Raw genomic sequence first — 16,965 nt, 5'->3', positions numbered from 1 at the left:
AAATGCATGATGGGATATTCATCTTTCTTACTAGGTGTCTAGACCTTAAAATAACAAGCACAGCATCCACTTTGAATTGTTAAGGTCTGACTTCTAAATGATGGGCTATTCTATAACTTTCTCCTTGGATTGCTAATATCCCATAATTTATTTTCATCTCTCTTATTTAAAGCCTGAGTAGAGGTATTTTAATCTCCTTGATAACTGCAGTAGCTGGCATAGACTGACTTCTTTACTTGATTTTGGTGAATTAATATCTTTGTGATAGACCATCTTGCCCCTTCCCAGTGGCCCTCGCCAAGTGTGTTCGTGGTGTGGTCTGTTCTGGTGTGCGTCCTGTGATGTACAGGTAGTCTCTCTCCCCAGATGTTAAGACAGAAAACAAAATCACTTTCCCTAGAAAGCAATTAGCTTAATGAGCCTTGGTCTATTGGCAGAGACACAGTGATATCCCTGAGGGCTATTTCCTCCTATAGGTTGGGCAGGTCTGGGCTTACAGGGTCTCAGTATCCACTCAGTTCTGGAGACACACTTGTGTTATTTGCCAGAAGTCATAGGTTAGCCCTTCCCAGTCTTGCTTCCAACAGTTCTTCATCATTAAGAATTTTCTCCTTAGTTTCATTTGGTACAAGTCTCCATAATTCTGGGAGCATCCTAAGGGGGTTCTGTGCTCTATGAATGTAAAAAGAAGGTAGGCTTGATGCAAAAGTCTGGTACCAACATGGCCAAAAAACACTCTATAGGGCTTTCTTTAGCAATCTGTTTTGTTATCAGGGAAATGTAGATTGTGGCAGAATTCTTCTCCCTAGAATTCCATGCTGCAGTTTATGGGCCTGGACCATGACTCTGGACTGAGAGGTATCACCTATCACACCTATCCCCAGGGTACAAGTGGTGGCTAGGCAGAAAGAAGAACCAAGTATCTTAGACCTGTCCTGACTTTTCAGCTTGAAACCCCAGGAAAATACTAACTGGGTAATGAGGGTAGAAGCCTTATTAGTTCTCAGTTGGGAAAGCAAGTCTGGTTGGTTATTCCTCCAAGTCAGCATTCCATACATGGGACTGCCCCTACTCAGCCTTCTCAAATGGGTCTACCCTTCAGCTCCCACCAGCATGTAAGGTGAAAATACCAGACAGCTGATTTAGGGTGTTGATCCTTGGAAAAGGACAAGTTTCGATTTCCCTAGTGTTGAAATCCTTGTTCAACACCCTACTCCACAGATAGTCGCTCCCTAGTGTTTATTGCTACCTGATTCACAATAGACAGGAAATGGAAATAACCTACACACCCTTCAACAGATGAATGAATAATCCAAGTGTGAAACCTATCTATGCACAATGGAATATTATATAGCTGTAAAGAAAAACGGAATCATGAAATTTTCAGGTAAATGCATGGATCTAGTAAAGATTATACTGAGTGAGGAATCCAGACCAGAAGCAACACTACAAATTCTCTCTCATCTTGTAGTTCCTAGATCCAAATCTTTATATTTATGGAACCAACATGGAGTATCCAAAGAAACCAGGTAAATATAAACAGATGTTGGCAGGGGTGTTGAGAGAGGAATAGTAGGATATAGGCAATATGAAATTAGAAATGGAAGACAAGAAGAGGGGTTTCAGCTGGGTAAGGGGAGGTCCATATTGAAGGGGGAGGGACAAATAACACCAAGGAATCATATTATTTTATATTTACCTAAAATTACACACTGTGTGTGTGTGTGTGTGTGTGTGTGTGTGTGTGTGTGTGTGTGTGTGTGTATGTATGAAGGAAGATATTCTACTTGGGCTGGTAGTGCTCCCCATAAGAACCATGGACCAACAAAGTTCCTAGTCATGAGGGACCTTTCCCTCATGATCAGTGGTTGATCAGGGTAGAGCAAGTGACTCTCAGAACCACTAGGCTCTTGCTGTTTCCCTTGGGTGTTTCTCAGAGGTTAAAGCAAAGTCTATTGGTAAAGACTCTACACATCTCAGACACTGGATTCAGGTCATCCAAACTGGATCCAAAAACCTCCTTCTTGTGAGCCAGCTTCTGTAGTACCAGAAAGTACTGTGCAAGCTGCCAAGGAAGTGCTGTGGAGAATGGTCCCTCACTAAAGCCTCTCGGGAAGACTTGCTGACATTTCTTTTAAAACCACAGGACACCCAGCATTGTTACCCTATTAATGGTATCCATAGGAAACATGATCCATTCAAATTGGTCAATAGACCTCAGTAAAGGCACCATCTTCAGAGGTGCAGATGCTGAGGGCTGGAGTTGGAGGCTCAGCTAGTAATTTGCAGTGCTGTTTCCATCAGTAAGCCTGAAGGAAAGAGCTGTGTGAAGACCGTGTGAAAGGTGCACCGTCTTCCTGTAGAGTATCAGACCAACCTAAAGCAAGCCTGCAGGAGAGGGCCTGGGGGAACAACTTACTCAGAAGTCCTTCCCATCTATTTTTTTTTTTTTTTGTTCTTTCCCCACTATTGGCCAAACCCACTGGAAGCTAGACAACAAGAGAAGACCAGGCTTATAAAAAGGAGGAAAGGGGAATAGATGTGGAGAAGACAGCCAGGACATTACCAGCATTTACCAAGAGCTGAAGGACTGTCAATGGCTTCTGTTTTTATTGTTTTGACCACAGAGCAAAACAGCTGCTCACCCAAAACAAGCTAAGCAGACTAACCACACATTGATGAATGCAGTATCTAAGCTGTGTCTCTCAGGAAGATATAAAGTAGACATATGGTTAGCATCTAACCCAGTGAGATTAATTTTGAAAACAATTTATAGTTTCAACCACATCTTCGAAGTTTCTTTTGTCCTTATCACAAAGCAAAAGTCATATATCTGCATTATGGGACATTTAGACATACAAATGGACCAAATGGAGAACCTAAAACTGCCCCATAATCCCAAGATGCCGTGATAAATACTACTGATATTATAGGATGTATTTTTAAAGCTCTTTACCTACATAAACATTCGCACGCTTTCCAGCTTTTTATTTTGACAAAAAATTTACAGAAACAGTGCACAAGATCCACATCTTCATCTCATGATGCTAAACCAGATGTTAATCCCCTAATCCTTTGCTTATCCACTGTGCATTTGTATATATGTGTACATGTGTGCATATGTGTGTGCACATACAGATGACATAAATACAACATGCTACCACACCTATATTTTTCCTTAATCATTTCAGAGTCATCAACTTCACAATCTTCACAGAGATATGCTGTGCCAAAAACCTAACTAATTAGTTTTTTTGTTTTGCTTTGTTTCTTGAGATAGAGTCTTTATACTATGTAGCTCTGGCTGTTCTGGAACTCGCTGTGTAGACCAGGCTGGCCCCAAACTCCCAGGGATCTGCCTGCCTCTGCCTTCTACATGCTGATTAAAGCCATGTGCTACCACGCCCAGCTAATATGCCAATACTCTCTAAATAGTCACTGTTACACTTATAATGAGAAGTCCTCAAAACTCTGAATAAGATAATCCTAGTAATAGCCCAGAAAGTCAGAACAGAAGCAAACACACGCCAATCCCTTAAGCATTTTCAGAAACCCAGAGCATGATTGTAATTCAGAAGCAGGCTAGAAAGGGTCTTTGGCAAACTCAAGTCCACACATCTGTTCGTGGGAATGAGATACTGCGGTGGAACAGCCTGAGAAGTGTTAGGCAGCTAATAAAGGCTCAGAGAGGGGCCTCAGAAACTCACCCGTGAGGGGACATCTGGAGACACTGAGCCAAACTGAGGGCTGCAGAACAGCAGGCGATCAACTCATTGTTGCTTAGTGTCCCCTCTGGTTTTGAAAGCAGTAGGCCATCAAGAAGGAGACAGTTCCACGTGTCAGATTATAAATGCTTGCTATAGAAGATGGAAGGAAGAGGCTTGAAGTTAATCATTGTGACAGGGCATAAGCTATCTCCCCCATTGGGGAACCACCAGGAAAGGAGCAGAAACAGAGGTCTTCTGTTAGCTGTCCGGGGCTGATTTAGGAAGAAGTTACATCATTTCTTAGGCACAGCACATCATCTTAAATCTTGGTATAAAACAGAGCTAGACGCTAAAGCACCTTCCTGGATTGTTACCCATGGATGGGCCTGCCTGACAGAGGTGTACATTGATATGATCAGGCTGTCCATACCTTTGAGCCTTAATTTTAACAAGTCCATTATTTTCCTACATGTGTCAGTTAACTTAGGCTATTTCTTGATTCAAAAGAGAAAAGCTGATTTTGAGCATAGTTATTCCTGACAGAGTTGTTGGGGTTTTGTTTGTTTGTTTGTTTGTTTGTTTGTTTTTAAGAAACATATCAATGTCCTATGAGGGAACCTAACAGATAACACAGCACATAGACAATTTCATTGTCAACCAAACACTGAGGGATCTGCCCTCGGGCTTTGAGACCAGGGAGAAAATGTGATCTTAATTTTATTTCTATTGCTGAACAACACAAGGAAACCTAACCAAAAGGAACTTAGGGGAGACAGGGATCTGTTTCAGCTTACAACTCTAGGTTAGAATTCATCATTGTAGAGAAGGCGGGACAGGAACTCCAGCTAGCCCCATCCCAGCCACAGTCAAGAGCAGAGAGAAGTGAATGTGAGACTCACCTGATTGCTGTCCTCAGCTTAGTTTCTCCAGTCCTAGGCAATTCAAGACCACAGCGCCCTTCATCTTCCCACAGGTCAACCCAGGGTGGACACTCCCCCAGTGAGGCTCTCTTCCCAGATGACTCTAGGTTGCATCAAGTTGACAGTTAAAGCCAACCATCACAGAGAGCATAATGGGGCGAACACAGAAAGGGATCTGGGAGTGCTCCCTCATCTAGTTCCTAGTTTTCTGGGGTGGAACAGCATCGAGTCCTTCTGAATACCTCTGGGCTGGAGAATTAGCTGCAAAGAGTGACTGGGAGTTGGGGAATCAGCCTGGCTAAGACTCTCTGTGGGGCCAAGATGTACACACGTAAGAGAAATATTACATGAGGACTCTCACTAGGTGGTTATAAAAGGAGAGCGTGCCCTGAGAGTAGGTTTCCTGTGGAACTTGGTGGAGCCAGGGAAAGGATCTTACTGTCTCTCTGGACAACCCAGAAGATAGCTGTGATATTCTAGCCCCTTTTCCCAGTCCTTTATAAAGGGATGGGGCTGGGGCAGAGGAGTGAGAGACAGACTCTCCTTTTTTTTTTATTTTTTTTATTCGATATAATTTATTTACATTTCAAATGATTTCCCTTTTCTAGCCCCCCCCACTCCCCGAAAGTCCCGTAAGCCCCCTTCTCTTCCCCTGTCATCCCACCCACCCCTTCCCACTTCCCCGTTCTGGTTTTGCCGAATACTGTTTCACTGAGTCTTTCCAGAACCAGGGGCCACTCCTCCTTTCTTCTTGTACCTCATTTGATGTGTGGATTATGTTTTGGGTATTCCAGTTTTCTAGGTTAATATCCACTTATTAGTGAGTGCATACCATGATTCACCTTTTGAGTCTGGGTTACCTCACTTAGTATGATATTCTCTAGCTCCATCCATTTGCCTAAGAATTTCATGAATTCATTGTTTCTAATGGCTGAATAGTACTCCATTGTGTAGATATACCACATTTTTTGCATCCACTCTTCTGTTGAGGGATACCTGGGTTCTTTCCAGCATCTGGCAATTATAAATAGGGCTGCTATGAACATAGTAGAGCATGTATCCTTATTACATGGTGGGGAATCCTCTGGGTATATGCCCAGGAGTGGTATAGCAGGATCTTCTGGAAGTAAGGTGCCCAGTTTTCGGAGGAACCGCCAGACTACTTTCCAGAGTGGTTGTACCAATTTGCAACCCCACCAGCAGTGGAGGAGTGTTCCTCTTTCTCCATACCCTCTCCAACACCTGCTGTCTCCTGAATTTTTAATCTTAGCCATTCTGACTGGTGTAAGATGAAATCTTAGGGTTGTTTTGATTTGCATTTCCCTAATGACTAATGAAGTTGAGCATTTTTTAAGATGCTTCTCCGCCATCCGAAGTTCTTCAGGTGAGAATTCTTTGTTTAACTCTGTACTCTATTTTTTTAATAGGGTTGTTTGGTTTTCTGGAGTCTAACTTCTTGAGTTCTTTATATATATTGGATATTAGCCCTCAATCTGATGTAGGATTGGTGAAGATCTTTTCCCAATTTGTTGGTTGCCGATTTGTCCTCTTGATGGTGTCCTTTGCCTTACAGAAACTTTGTAATTTTATGAGGTCCCATTTGTCAATTCTTGCTCTTAGAGCATACGCTATTGGTGTTCTGTTCAGAAACTTTCTCCCTGTACCGATGTCCTCAAGGGTCTTCCCCAGTTTCTTTTCTATTAGCTTCAGAGTGTCTGGCTTTATGTGGAGGTCCTTGATCCATTTGGATTTGAGCTTAGTACAAGGAGACAAGGATGGATCAATTCGCATTCTTCTGCATGCTGACCTCCAGTTGAACCAGCACCATTTGTTGAAAAGGCTATCTTTTTTCCATTGGATGTTTTCAGCCACTTTGTCGAGGATCAAGTGGCCATAGGTGTGTGGGTTCATTTCTGGATCTTCAATCCTGTTCCATTGATCCTCCTGCCTGTCACTGTACCAATACCATGCAGTTTTTAACACTATTGCTCTGTAGTATTGCTTGAGGTCAGGGATACTGATTCCCCCAGATTTTCTTTTGTTGCTGAGAATAGTTTTAGCTATCCTGGGTTTTTTGTTGTTCCAGATGAATTTGATAATTGCTCTTTCTAACTCTGTGAAGAATTGAGTTGGGATTTTGATGGGTATTGCATTGAATCTGTATAGTGCTTTAGGCAAAATGGCCATTTTAACTATATTGATTCTACCAATCCATGAGCATGGGAGGTTTTCCCATTTTTTGAGGTCTTCTTCCATTTCCTTCTTCAGAGTCTTGAAGTTCTTGTCATACAGATCTTTCACATGTTTGGTAAGAGTCACCCCAAGATACTTTATACTGTTTGTGGCTATTGTGAAGGGGGTCATTTCCCTAATTTCTTTCTCAGCCTGCTTATCCTTTGAGTATAGGAAGGCCACTGATTTGCTTGAGTTGATTTTATAACCTGCCACTTTGCTGAAGTTGTTTATCAGCTGTAGGAGCTCTCTAGTGGAGTTCTTTGGGTCACTTAGGTAGACGATCATGTCGTCTGCAAATAATGATAGTTTGACTTCTTCCTTTCCAATTTGTATCCCTTTGACCTCCTTATGTTGTCAAATTGCCCGAGCTAGTACCTCAAGTACAATATTGAAAAGATAAGGAGAAAGGGGGCAGCCTTGTCTGGTCCCTGATTTCAGTGGGATTGCTTCAAGTTTCTCTCCATTTAGTTTGATGCTGGCTACCGGTTTGCTGTATATTGCTTTTACTATGTTTAGGTATGGGCCTTGAATTCCTGTTCTCTCCAAGACTTTAAGCATGAAAGGATGCTGAATTTTGTCAAATGCTTTTTCAGCATCCAATGAAATGACCATGTGGTTTTGTTCTTTGAGTTTGTTTATGTAGTGGATTGTATTGATGGATTTCCGTATATTGAACCAACCCTGCATTCCCGGGATAAAGCCTACTTGATCATGGTGGATGATCGTTTTGATGTGTTCTTGGATTCGGTTGGCAAGAATTTTATTGAGTATTTTTGCATCTATGTTCATAAGGGAAATTGGTCTGAAGTTCTCTTTCTTTGTTGGATCTTTTTGTGGCTTTGGTATCAGCGTAATTGTGGCTTCGTAAAAGGAATTGGGTAGTGTTCCTTCTGTTTCTATTTTGTGGAATAGTTTGAAGAGTATTGGTGTTAACTCTTCTTTGAAGGTCTGGTAGAATTCTGCACTGAAACGATCTGGTCCTGTGCTTTTTTTGGTTGGAAGACTTTCTATGACTCCTTCTATTTCTTTAGGCATTATGGGACTGTTTAGATGGTCTAGTTGGTCCTGATTTAATTTTGGTATTTGGTATCTGTCAAGGAAATTGTCCATTTCCTCCAGATTCTCCAGTTGTGTTGAGTATAGGCTCTTGTAGTAGGATCTGATGATTTTTTGGATTTCCTCAGTTTCCGTTGTTATATCTCCCTTTTCATTTCTAAGTTTGTTAATTTGGATACTTTCTCTGTGCCCTTTGGTCAGTCTGGCTAAGGGTTTATCTATCTTGTTGATTTTCTCAAAGAACCAGCTCCTGGTTTTGTTGATTTTTTGTATGGTTCTCTTTGTTTCTACTTGATTGATTTCGGCCCTGAGTTTGATGATTTCCTGCCTTCTACTCCTCCTGGGTGAAATAGCTTCTTTTTGTTCTAGGGCTTTCAGGTGTGTCATTAAGCTGGTAATGTATGCTCTCTCCATTTTCTTTTTGGAGGCACTCAGGGCTATGAGTTTTCCTCTTAGCACTGCTTTCATTGTGTCCCATAGATTTGGGTATGTTGTGTTTTCATTTTCATTGTGTTCTAAAAAGTCTTTAATTTCTTTCTTTATTTCTTCCTTGACCAAGGTATCATTGAATAGAGTATTGTTCAGTTTCCACGTGTATGTGGGTTTTCTGTTGTTTCTGTTGCTATTGAAGACCACTTTTACTCCATAGTGATCAGATAGGAGGCATGGGATTAGTTCTATCTTCTTATATTTGTTGAGGTCTGTCTTGTGACCAATTATATGGTCGATTTTGGAGAAGGTACCATGGGGTGCTGAGAAAAAGGTATATTCTTTTGTTTTAGGATAGAATGTTCTATATATATCTGTTAAATCTAATTGGTCCAAAGCTTCAATTAGTTTCATTGTGTCCCTGTTTAGTTTCTGTTTTTCTGATCGGTCCATTGAGGAAAGTGCAGTGTTGAAGTCACCCACAATTATTGTATTAGGTGCAATGTGTGCTTTTAGTTTTAATAAAGTTTCTTTTACGAAAGAGGGTGCCCTTGCATTTGGGGCATAGATGTTCAGGATTGACAGTTCTTCTTTTTGTATTTTTCCTTTGACCAGTAAGAAGTGTCCCTCAGGGTCTCTTTTGATGACTTTGGGTTGAAAGTCAATTTTATCTGATATTAAAATGGCTACTCCAGCTTGTTTCCTGAGACCATTTGCTTGTAAAATTGTCTTCCAGCCTTTTACTCTAAGGTAGTGTTTGTCTTTGACCCTGAGGTGTGTTTCCTGTAAGCAGCAAAATGTAGGGTCCTGTTTATGTATCCATTCAGTTAGTCTGTGTCTTTTTATTGGGGCATTAAGTTCATTGATGTTAAGAGATATTAAGGAATAGTGATTGTTACTTCCTATCATTTTTGACGTTATTTTTTAAATTTAAATGCTTAACTTCTTTTGGGTTTGATGAAAGGTTACTATCTTGCTTTTTCCAGGGTGAAGTTTCCCTCCTTGTATTGGTGTTGTCCTCCTATTATCCTTTTTAGGGCTGGGTTTGTGGATAGATATTGGGTAAACTTGGTTTTGTCATGAAATATCTTAGTTTCTCCATCTATGGTGATTGAGAGTTTTGCTGGATATAGTAGTTTTGGTTGGCATTTGTGTTCTCTTAGAGTCTGCATGAGATATGCCCAGGACCTTCTAGCCTTCATAGTCTCAGGTGAAAAGTCTGCTGTGATTCTGATAGGTCTTCCTTTATATGTTACTTGGCCTTTTTCTCTTACTGCCTTTAATATTCTTTCTTTGTTTAGAACATTTGGTGTTTTGATTATTATGTGACGGGATGTATTTCTGTTCTGGTCCAGTCTGTTTGGAGTTCTGTAGGCTTCTTGTATATTCATGGCCATCTCTCTCTTTAGGTTAGGGAAGTTTTCTTCCATAATTTTATTGAAGATATTTGCTGGCCCTTTAAGTTGTAAATCTTCACTCTCATCTATGCCTATAATCCTTAGGTTTGGTCTTCTCATTGTGTCCTGGATTTCCTGGATATTTTGGGTTACAAGCTTTTTGCATTTTGCATTTTCTTTAACTGTTGAGTCCATGGTTTCTATGGAATCTTCAGCATCTGAGATTCTTTCTTCTATCTCTTGTATTCTGTTGTTGATATTTGCATCTCTGTCCCCTGATTTCTTCCCAAGGCTTTCTATCTCCAAAATTGTCTCCCTTTGAGTTTTCTTAGTTGTTTCTACTTCTGATTTTAGATCCTGGATGGTTTTGCTTAGCTCCTTCACTTGCTTGTTTGTGCTTTCCTGTAATTCTTTAAGAGATTTTTGTGTTTCGTCTTTCATGACCTCAGCCCGTTGACCAAAGTTCTCCTGTATTTCTTTAAGAGATTTTTGTGTTTCGTCTTTCATGACCTCAGCCTGTTGACCAAAGTTCTCCTGTATTTCTTTAAGTGTTTTTTGCATTTCCTCCTTGTTGGCTTTTGTATTCTCCTGGATTTCTTTCAATGATTTTTGTGTTTCCCTTGCAAGGGCTTCTAACTTTTGATCCATTTTCTCCTGAATTTCTTTAAGTATGTCCTTCATGTGTTCCTGTACCAGCATCATGACCAGTGATTTTAAATCCCAATCTTGTTTTTCTGGTGTGATGGGGTATCCAGGACATGTTGGTAGAGGAGAATTGGGTTCAGATGTTGCCATATTGCCTTGATTTCTGTTAGTGACGTTCCTGCGTTTGCTTTTTGCCATCTAGTTCTCACTGGTGTTAGTTTTTCTTGTCAGTGCTGGACTCACCAGTGCAAGCTGCCCCTTCCCAGTTGGCCTCTGGTGCACAGCTTACCTCCTGCACTGCTTGTAGACAGGGTGCTGCTGCCCAGGCTGTTCAGATCCCAAAGCAGGCACCCGAAGGCTCCCGCTGGGGCCCGCTGGATTCACTGGAGCACACTGACTTCTCCCAACTGGCCGCCCGGAAGCCCAGCTAGCCTCTTGCAGGAGTTGGAGATGTGGTGCTGCCGCCCAGGTTGATCTCAGTCTGTCCGATCCCTGGACAGACTCTCCTTTTTTGTTCTAAGCCATAGGAGCTAAGATGAGACTCATGGGAGGCCTTAAAATTAAGTTATAAGGGCTCATCCAATAAACTGCTTGCCTTGAAGGCAGGAGGACCTGAGTTTGATCCTCAGAACTCATAGAAAATATCAGGCACAGTGGTGTGTGCTTACAATCCCAGGACTGTGGGGCAGAGACAGGCAGATCCCTATGATCGCAGTCCAGCCAGCCTAACCTGCTGGGTGAGCTCTTGGCCAGTAAGACAACATGTCTCAAAAATCAAGGTGGACAGCTCTGAGGGACAGTCCCTGAGGTTGTCCTCTGGCTTCCATGCACATACCAACATAGCCACATTAATATATACAGACACAGGGCTGGAGAGATGGCTCAGCAGTTAACAGTACTGACTACTCTTCCCGAGGTCCTGAGTTCAAATCCCAACAACCATGCCACACAGATGGTGGCTCTCAACCATCTGTAATGGGCATCCGATGCTGTCTTCTGGTGTGTCTGAAGACAGCTACAGTGAACCCACATACATGAAATAAGTAAATAAATAAATCTTTTAAAAAATATATATATACAGACACAGGGGCACACACACACACATACATGTACATATAAAACAGTTGTGGAGCAAACAATAAAGAGTTGTAAGAACTGAGATTGGCTCTTCTAATAAGCGAAAGTCGCTGAAATGGGTTGAATTGAGAGGAAGGGGTATTTTATCAGAAAACAGATTATAGTAGTCTTTGTAGAAATGTTTTCATTTTGTAGCAACAGTTGAGATTCTTCTCTATGACAGCTGCTTTAGACATGTAGACTTTACCATTTATTTCTCTTCCCAAGAATTCCAGATGGCATGCATTCCCTGCTCTTCATTCTTGTCTTCTCGGTGTATGAGTAACAAGGATCAAATGAATACGAGCCAGCGTCAGAGCCACCTTCTTAAGCCTCATGTCTCAGGGATATGTGGAATACTCGTAACTGGTTAGGACACACTCATCTCTCGGGTACGTGGAATACAACCTGATCGGCCAGGATCCGGTCATCTCTCAGGTATATGTAGAAAACATACTGGGTAGGCAGCAGTCTTAGCTTCCAGTTAATGGAATCCCTGACTCCATCCCCACGATGAAAGCATTCCTTCTTTTGATATTAATAACAAGTTGGATGTAAACTAGGTGTGGTTGTGTATGTTGTAATCCCAGCACTCAGAAGCAGGGTAGGAGAATGATGAATTCAAGGTTAGCCTGGACTACACACAAATACTCTCTTAAAAACAAAAACAAAAGCAACGTCAGGGTTGGAAAAAGAACTTTAAATAAACAAAGTCCAAAATGAAGACCTCGGTGACCCTTGACCTCAGCTTTGGGAAACAGTATCATCTTCCAGTTCTAGTTCATTCTTCTAACTTGTTCATCTTCACCCTTGAAGTCTTTTCTGTCAGCTGACACCTAAACTGAGGCTTTAGAAGGCTTTGCACCTGCTTGTTTCTGGAAGCCAGAGTTCGTGGTAACAGCAGTAGACCCTCCTGGGCTTATCAACCTTACGCTTCACCTCTTTTAAGGTGAATTTCTTGATTCAGAAAATGAGGGCTGAGAGTATAGCTCAGTGCCAGAGCACTTGCCTGACACATGCAAGGCCTTGGGTTTGAATCCCAGTCACTGCCGAAGGCAACGGTCAAACGATGACAAAACCCCCTAAGTGTGAACAGGCACAAAATCCAAAGAGGACAACAGTAGGAACTGCAAGCAGGCAAGGAAAAAACTCTCAGCTGGGACAGGAGCACACATCTATAATGCCAGCACTTGGGAGGTAAAGGTAGGAGGGTCAGAGTTTAGATTATCCTTGGTTAGTACACCTTGAGTTCAAGGCCAGCCAGAGAACTTGTCCCAAACCAAAAAGTAATTCATTGATAATTGAAGGAATTCAATATACCTCATCTGCCATAATTTTTTCTGACTGTGAGGGGGGAAATATTAGAGGTAATTAGTGTAGTTGAATCTTTCAAGAAATTTTTACTCTAAAGAGGAGAGAAATGGGTGAATAGCTAGAGATTTTTAGAGAGAAACGGGACAAAGCTAAAGTGAAAAAGTAGAATCAAGAGATTTTTATAGTCAAGAACTCTCCTTTTTAAATCTCATTGTCACCCATCTCCCAATCTTATTCCTTCCAAGTTCTTATGACAAACCTTTAGTCCCTACCAATAACCAGTGTGAATCCTCCCTTAAGAATCTGTGAGTAAATGAATTGCTCATGATAATATTATGTCATCTGCTACAGGATATTTGGTCACACTGTGACCCTTGAGATTGTGTTATTTACTGAAAAAACAATGTTTCTAGTTGTGGTGTGGCTTAGCTATGAGTTTACACCTTTAATCCCTCTGGCTGGAATACAGACACACCCTTAGTACAGATCTTTAATCACAAACAATGAAGGCAAAGTTAGTTTGTAGAAGGAAGCACCCATGTTTGAAAGTGATGTCTAATTGAGCGGTAGACAAAGTGATGAATCAGAGAAAGATTTGACAGAATAGGATACGCCCAATTCTCACAAGAAGAGAAAGGAAAGAGAGGCTACTTAAGAGAGAGCAGTACAGGGAGAAAGGAAGGAAGCAGTTTTCCTGAAAGAATTGTGCCAAGACTGAAGAGAGAACAAGCTAGACACAGGTGAAGACAGAGCCAGATTAGAACAGATTTCCAGGGTTAGTCTGAAACCTAGCAGAGCAGTTCATTCAGGAAGTAAGAGAAGCCATATTGAATCAGTCAGCTTAGACAAGAGTCTTGAGCCAGCTGAGTTGAACCAGTCCGCCTGAGTTCAGAAAGAACTAGGAAGTAGAGAGCTTATTCAACAGTAAGTCTCAGAGGCTTAAAAGATTCTATGCCTAGATTAAATTGTATGGAGGTTAGAAACTTCCAGGACTAGGTCTAAGTTAGCAGACTGAGGAAGTAAGCCTTAGAGACAACAATTACTTTAGGCAAATAAAAGTTATATTAAGAGTCATCTTCAACATAGGAGAGCTTGGGTTGTTCTGCTTGAGGTCCTACCCAACTGGCTATTTTTCTACTCCATTTTCCCTCTTGATTGGCCTTGAGAAGAGTCACAAACTACTGCATTATGTTCCTACCTGGGACTATTGTGAAGGGTCATGTATAAACAAGGGCCATATTTTTTTCCTTTTCTTTCAACCATTCATAAAGGAATCACTTGTGAGAAGAAGCAGATATAATTTATGGAGCACAAGTAAAGGAATTTTTTTATGTAGACATTGGCAATCAGAAATTTATGAATCTGCAACAAGAAAAGACATTACTACTTTAAAAGGATGTCTAAGTGGTAAAGAAAGAAGTTATTTCAACTCTATCTTTGTGTTTGTTGATAATACCTTAGCCAATTTTCTAAAGAAATAAATTATATTAATAACTGAAGATAAAAGCTGTAACTGTCCTCATGTGTACATGTGACACATAATCACTGAGCAACAATAGCAAAGCAACTATTGAGAACTAGTTTAAACTAATAATGCATATCGAGAAATGTAACAAAAATAAGACACTGTTCCTATAATCAGTAATAAAATACAATCTGGATAGATTCAAATTTAAAGCAAAATATATAAAATTTATATTAAAATACTATAAAATTCCAAAAAAATAAAAAAAATTACCTAAATAAGATCACATAAATTACCTGCATTTTATATTCTTTTCAAAAATGTTTTATGTATGCATGTATATGAGTGCTTTGTCTACATGTAAGTTTGAGCACCAGAAGAGGGCATCAGACCCCATTATTGTTGTGTAGAGTGTTGTGAGTTGCCATATGGTGCTGGGATTTGAACTCAGGACCTCTCAAAGAGCAGTCAGTGCTCTTAACTGCTGAGCCATCCCTTCTTCACTGCAAGTATTTCATATTTTTAAATGATAAATTTGACAGTATGATAACTTAGTTATAAAGAAAATCTGAAATCTGACTAGAAAAAAAATCATGCTTTTAAACAGCACAGCTCGTCAGGAGTGGTGGTGCACACTTTCTTTAGTCCCAGCACTTGGGAGGCAGAGGGAGAAGGGTCTCTGTGAGTCTGAGTCTACAGAGTGAGTTCAGGACAGCCAGAGCTACATGGAGAAACCCTGCCTCGAAAAACAAAACAAACAAACAAAAGCAACAGAACAGCCAACTAAAAGAAAAAAAAACCATTAAATGTAAAAATAAAAATAACAACAAAATAGATTTGTTGTAAGGGACATTGTTGTAAGGGACGTTGGCAGGTCTGGGCTGAAGACCAGTAGAATAGAATTTAGCAAAGAAGTTTCCAAAAATCCATTAGACATTTTTCTCAGTAGATGTTGAGGAAATCGATGTATTCTGTAGGAAAAAGGAGTGGACTATTAACTAATATTGCATCATTGCTTTGTGGGGAAATGGGAAATGGGAACCTTGGCCAGTATTGAATACAAAATGGTAGTGAAGGGGAGATGGGGGTTTAGACTGTTTAGAGATTCAAATGTGGGCAGGAAAACTTGCCAGTTGAAAAAAAGAGTATTTTTTGTTGTTGTTCAACAACAAGATCAATCTTCCAGTAACTCGCCAAAATGGCGAACACTAAGGGAAAGAGGAGAGGCACCCGGTATGTGTTCCCCAGGCCTTTTAGGAAACATGGAGCTGTTCCTTTGGCTACATACGTGCAAATCTACAAGAAGAGTGATAGTGTAGACACCAAGGGAATGGACACTGTTCAAAAGGAATGCCCCATAAGTGTTACCACGGCAAAACCTGAAGAGTCCACAATGTCACCCTGCAGGCGTGGGCATCACTCTAAACAAGCAGATTAAGGGCAGATTCTGGCCAAGAGGATCAACGTTTGGACTTAGCACATCAAGCACTGGAAGAGCAGAGACAGCTTCCTGGAGCGGGGGAAGGAGAATGATCAGAAGAAAGCCAAAGAGAAGGGTCCCTGGGTTCAGCTGGCGCGCTAGCTTGTACCACCCAGAGAAGCACACTTGTGAGGACCAAGAGGAAGGAACCTGAGATGTTGGAACCCATTCCATAGGGATAAATGACCTGATGTACAAAACAGAAATAAAGGACCCAGACTGAAAGAACAAGACTCTCTCTCTCTCTCTCTCTCTCTCTCTCTCTCAGGTTTACTTATTTTATATGTGTCAATGTTTCACTTGCATGTATGTGTGTGTACTATGTATATGTCTGGTATCCACAGAGGTCAGACAAGGGCACTGCATCCCCTGGAAGCGGAGCTACAGAGAGCTGGGGCTGGGAATTAAAATGCAAGAGCATCAAGTGCTCTAACCAATGAACCATCTAGAGCCCCAGAACAGACTCTTAAACAAAACTTAGAAAGCACAAGCCACAAGACAAAGCATGGAGCATCTGACTGCATCAAAATGTAAGCTATTTAACACATAAAGTACCATCTTAGACCCATGAGGGGTTTCTGTTTGTTCAGTTGGTTGGTTGGTTTTTGTGTATGTGTGTGTGTGTGTGTGTGTGTTGTCTTTTAATGGCAGATAGCAAGTGCTTGCAAGGATGTAAACTTTGCATTATAAAGGAATTGGAGCCATCATCCATTGCTGGTGGGAATATACAATGGCTCAAACACAGTGATAGACAATTTACTGGTTCATTAAAAAGTTAAACAGAATTACCAATGGACCAGTAGTGTTATTCATATCAGTTAATAAGTAGAAACAGCTCAAATGTCTGTGGATGAAGGAATGGAGAAATGAATTACGGTATTTCCACACAGGGAAATTATTTAGCTATTTCAAAAAGGATGAAGTACTGATAAATACAACTTAGAAAATTCTTAGTATCCATGTTCATAATATGGATATCTAAAGTGTGTCAAGTGGAAGAAGGCAGACACAGGGGAATCATACCAGATGATTTAATTAATATAAAACAATGGAAATTGAGTACAGTGATGTGCCACTGTGACCCAAGCACTCAAGGGACTCAGGAGGGACAGAAATTAATCCTCAAGGCCATAGCCTAAACTCTCTCTCTCTCTCTCTCTCTCTCTCTCTCTCTCTCTCTCTCTCTCTCTCTCTCTCATGT

General features: G+C 41.0%; 1 pseudogene; it reads left to right on the top strand.

Annotated features, from left to right (window-relative positions):
* Window positions 1–15,482: 15,482 nt before the first annotated feature.
* On the top strand, window positions 15,483–15,940 carry LOC127677378 (60S ribosomal protein L21-like; annotated as a pseudogene).
* Window positions 15,941–16,965: the final 1,025 nt, after the last annotated feature.

This window comes from Apodemus sylvaticus, chromosome 2 (genome assembly GCF_947179515.1).
Source record: "Apodemus sylvaticus chromosome 2, mApoSyl1.1, whole genome shotgun sequence".
In the NCBI taxonomy this organism is placed as follows: domain Eukaryota; kingdom Metazoa; phylum Chordata; class Mammalia; order Rodentia; family Muridae; genus Apodemus; species Apodemus sylvaticus.
This window is presented reverse-complemented; position numbering and strand designations above follow the sequence as displayed.